This window comes from Vombatus ursinus, unplaced genomic scaffold, assembly GCF_900497805.2.
Source record: "Vombatus ursinus unplaced genomic scaffold, bare-nosed wombat genome assembly UNPS02014793.1, whole genome shotgun sequence".
In the NCBI taxonomy this organism is placed as follows: Eukaryota; Metazoa; Chordata; class Mammalia; order Diprotodontia; family Vombatidae; genus Vombatus; species Vombatus ursinus.
In genome coordinates, this window is record NW_020954571.1 from 5,528,503 (window position 1) to 5,533,937 (window position 5,435).

The following is a 5,435-nucleotide window of genomic DNA, read 5'->3' on the forward strand; positions in this document are numbered from 1 at the left end:
CCTCAGATATGCTCCCTTCTCTCCATCACGGTGCAGGCCCTCGGCTCCTTATGTCTGGACTTACAGCAGGACTCTGCTGGTGAGTTTCCCTCCCTTAAGTCTCTGGTCCCATCCTTCACTCACGCACCAAAGTGAGCTTCCTAAAACACAGATCCAACCGTGTCACACCCCCCCCCGTCACTCAATCAACTCCAAAGGCTCCCTAATACTTGTGGAACAACATGTAAAATCCTCTGTTTGGCATTCAAAGCCCTTCATAACTTGGCCCCCTCTGACCTTTCCAGTCTTCTTATACTTTCCTTCCTTTCATTTACTCTACAACCCAGTGACATTGACCTCCTGGCTGTTTCTTGCACAAGGCACTCCATCTCTTGACTTCATGCATTTTCAATGGCTATCCTCCATACCTGGGCTTCTCTCTTTCCTCATCACTGTATCCTTGCTTCCTTCAATCAGTCAATCAGTAAACATTTATTAAGTGCCTAGTAGGTGCCAAGTAGCAGGAGACAGTGATGAGGAAGGAGAGAAGCCCAGGTCACTTAACCTTGTTTGCCTCAGTTTTCTCATCTGTAAAATGAGCTGGAAAAGGAAATGGCAAACCATTCCAGTATCTTTGCCAAAAAAACTCCAAAATGGAGTCATGAAAAATTGAACACGGGGCAGCTAGGTGGCACAGTGGATAGAACACGGCCCTGGATTCAGGAGGACCTGACTTCAAATCCGGCCTCAGACACATAACACTTACTAGTTGTGTGACCCTGGGCAAGTCATTTAACCCCATTGCTTAACCAAAAAAAAGGAAAAAAATTAAACATGACTGAAAACAACTAAACAACAACAATAATTATGTACCAGGCACTGTGCTAAGCACTGGAGATACAAAAAGAGGCAAGAGACGGTCCCTGACTTTAAAAAGGAGCTTATAATCTAATCCTTCAAATCTCAGCTAAAAACCCCGCTTCTTCCAGAAGCCTGTCCTATTCCCCCTTAATGCCACCACCTTCCCTCTGAGATGATCTCCTATTTATCCTGTGTGTGTTGTGTTTGTAGATTGTTTTCATGTTGTCTCTCCCATTAGAATGTGGTCTCCTTGAGGGTGGTGACTGTTTGTGCCTTTCTTTGTATTCCCAGCACTTAGCACAGTGCCTGGCACATAGTAAGTTCTTCATAAATGCTTCTTGACCTTAATTGACTGTGTACTCTTACAGGTTGTACGCCTCATTCCTGCCTCCACTAGATTGTAAACTTCTTGAGGTCAGGGACAGTGTCATTCCTTGTATCATCCGTAGTACCTAGCACAGGGCTTTGCCTGTAGCAGGAGCTCAATAAATATTAGGTGGGTCAATGAGGGAACGGTGAGGTTGCTACTGAAAATTTCTCTATAGATGCCTTGTTTTAGAGGGGTATGGTCTCAATCCCCCTTAGTTTAAATCCCTATTATTATTTGTGGTTTCTCCTAAATCATCCTTGTATTTAATGATACTCTTTTTTTTCTATACTGTTTCATGAAACTCTTCTTTCCTAAACTGGACTTAATCTACGCTGGGTCAGAAATGGTGCTTTCTGTTTCTATCTTCCTCACCTCAGAACCTGGTACAAGACTAGAAGAATAGAGCCTTCCCAATAAATGCGTTTGTTTTTGATTTTGTGTTTTATTTTTATTTTTTGCTTGATCTGAAACTCTATAATTAATGATCATATATATGGCAGCTAGGTGGTGTAGTAGATGAAGTACTGGACCTGGAGTCATGCAGACTCCTCTCTCCAAGTTCAAATCTGACCTTAGACTTACTAGCTGTGTGACCCTGGGCAAGTCACTTAACTCTGTTTGCCTCAGTTTTATCATCTGTAAAATGAACTGGAAAAGGTAATGGCAAACCACTCCAGTATCTTTGCCTCCCCCCCAATGGGATCACAAAGAGTCAAGCACAACCAAAACAACTGAACAACAGCAAAGCATATACATAACACTCTGAGGTTTGCAAAGTGCTTTATCTATGTTATTTAATTTTATCCTCACAGCAGCCCTTTAAAGGTCAGTGCTATTATTAACCTCATTTTACAGATGGGGAAACTGAGGCCAAAAGACGTTAAACAATTTGTGCAAAGCCAGACAGCTAGGTAGTGTCTGAGAAGAGGATTTGAACTCAGGTCTTCCTGACTCTGGGTCCAGTGCTCTATCTTCTATGACACCCAGCTGCCTCATGGCTGTGACTGGATGTACTCTAGCATTTGTACTTTTAAAACTCTGTTTCAAATCAAGTCAACATGCATTTATTAAATTCTTCCTGTATGCCAGGCACTGTGCTAAATGGGGGGAATCAAAAGAAAAACAAAAAGACAGTTCTTGCCCTCAAGAAGTTTATATTCTCTTCCATTAATCCAGGTTCTGATACATGGCTTTGGCCAAGTCTCTTCCTTCCCTGGAATTCAGATTCATTCTTTGTAAAATAGTATTAGCCAACATTTATATAGTGTCTACTATATATCAGTCACTGTGCTAAGATTTGATCCTCACAGCTACATTGGGAGGTAGGTCCTATTATTATTCTCATTTTACAGTTGAGGAAACTGAGGTAAGCAGAGGGTAAATGACTTGCCCAAAGTCACACAGCTAGTAAGTGTATAAGGCTGGATTTGAATTTAGGTCTTCCTGACTCCAATCTCAGTGCTGTCTCTATTGCACTACTTTGCTGCCTCTAAAGTGACAAGTTGGATAAGATGAACCCTAAAGTCCTTCAAGCTATGACAATCTGTAATCTATGAATTCCTAAAGTAAAGTTATAACTTTTATACAAAGACATTGAACTTGGGAGTCAAAGAGTCTTGCATTCCAATTCTACTCTGCCGCTTACTCATTGTGTGACTGTTGAACAAGACAGTTGTTGTCTCTGGGACCTCAATTTCTTCATCTCTAAAATGGGGGTGATAATCTAAGCCCTGCTTCCCTCACAGGGTTGGTGTAAGGATCAAAGAAGATAATGGATGGAAAAGCACTTTGGAAAGTACAAGGCTGTATATGAGTATAAGGGATTATTGTGGCACTTGCTTTTTACCTGGTGAGTCGGGAAAAGGCTAAACCAAAACACAGCTGGTTTTGCTCAGAGCTAAGTCTCCACATTAACCAAGAAGGAGGGAGGGTAGTGGAAGCATGCAATTTAAAAACTCTTCCTCCCACTCTGAGAACCACTGCCTGATTTATTTCTCCTCGCCCCACTGGGCATCAGGAGGAGCATGAGACTTGTCTGGACACAAGACTCTCTCATGGACCCCCATCTCAGCCATCAAGATGCACACCCCCCACCTCCACCTGCCCCGCCAACCTCCACCCCTCCCTCCCTCCACACACCATGTACTTGGATCCTGTGCTTGTCTTACTCTTGTAGTCAGCAGGGCCCAGGCAGGGCCAGCTGGCTCAATCCTGACTCTGGCAGCCGGCCAGGCCAAGACTGTCTGTTGAGCTTTGCAAGAGCTGGTGAAAGAGAGAGAGAGACACAGAGAGAGAGAGAGAGAAAGGAGAGAGAGAGAGAGAGAGAGTGTGTGTGTGTGTGTGTGTGTGTGTCTACTTGCTAGGCCCTTCCTCACCCCAGGGCTGGGGACTAGGAACCTGCAAAACCCTAATGGCCCCAAAGGGATTTTGAAAACTCCCCCTTTCCCTTGCCAGGGGCATATCCTCCAGGATATGCAAAAGTTTAGTTTATCCCTAAACTGGGCATCAGGAAACCTGAGTTCTAGTCCCAGCTCTGGCATTAAATAGATGTGTGAGCATCAGCAAATTACTTCTCCTGTAATTGCCCAGAGAGGGCCTCCATTTCCTTATCTCTGTGGTGTCATAGAAAGAATATCGTTTTGGGTTAAGAAACCTAGGGTTCATATGCCAGCTTTCTTACTGACTGTATGAACTTGAACAAGTGACAACTTCTGTAAGCCTCAGTTTCCTCATCTGTAAAATGAAGGAATTCTAGTTCTGATATTCAATGATTATATGAGAGTCCATAGTCACCCAGAAACTAATTTACCCCAGACTACTGGACATATTTCTGAAACAGATAGGGTTCTTCCTCCTGTTAGGATCCAACCTAGGATTCATAGCTAGAAGAAACCCTAATGATCATCTGGTGAAGATGTTCTTAACCTTTTTTTGTGCCATGGACCTCTTTGACAGCCTAGTGAAACCTATGGACCCTTCTCAGAAGACAATTTTTAAATGCATAAAATAAATACATAGGGTTACAAAGGAAATAAATTATATTGAAGTACAGTTACCAGAACTTTTTAAAAACAAGTTTATAGACCACAGGTTAAGAATCTCTGATCTAGTCTGGTCCTCTCACTGGGGATTGCTGTAAGTATCAGAGCTGAAATTACTCAGGGTCTGTCTTGGTAAAAAACCAGGGAAAGCTGTGGAGATGGGGGAAAAGTGTATTTATGACCCATGGGTACCTCCAGAATTGACATCCTGATCTGACACCAGTTCAGAGGATACGACTTGAGAAGGTCACTCTCTACATCAGACCCATTGACCCATCAGAGAGGACTCAATGGCAGTGGGCTGTTTTAGATTCTAACTCTAAAGGCTGTTGGGGGGAGGGGAGAGCTATTGGCTTGAGAGCACCAATCCAAGACACTTGTTTCTTTTTAATTTTTTATCAATATCTTTTATTTTTATACCACCTTTGTTTCTCAATATATTCCTCCTACTTCCCCTTCTCAAAGAGACATCTCCAATATTATGGGGACTGTAACAAAGAATGAAAAGGAGGAGGGGGGTGGGTGGAAATGGTTCAGCAAAACTCACCAATATGTAAGCCAAGTCAGAAACAGAGATAGATAGATACACTGATAGATACATGATAAATAGAAGGATAGATAGATAGGTGATAGATAGATGATAGATAAACAGGTAGATAGATAAATGATAGATTGATAGATAGGTGATAGATTAATAGGTGATAGGTTGATAGGTAGATAGATAAATAGATAGGTGATAGATGATAGATATATAGGTAAGTAGGTAGATAGATGGATTGATAGATGGTTAGATGGATTGATAGATTAATAGATGATAGATTGAAAAATGGATAGGTGATAGATGATAGATTGATAGGTTGGATTGATAGATGGATTGATAGATTGATAGTTGATAGATTGATAGATATAGATAGATGATAGGTAGATGGATTGATAGATGGATAGATAGATGATTGATAGATAGATGGATAGATAGATTGATAGGTAAATAGATGGATTGATAGATGGATAGATAGATGGAGGATAGATTGATAGATGATAGATAGGTAGATGATAGATGAATTGATAGACTGATAGTAGAAAGATGGATAGAAAGATTGATAGATAGGAGATAGATGATAGATTGATAGGTAGGTTGATAGATAGATAGATAGATAGATAGATAGATAGATAGATAGATAGAT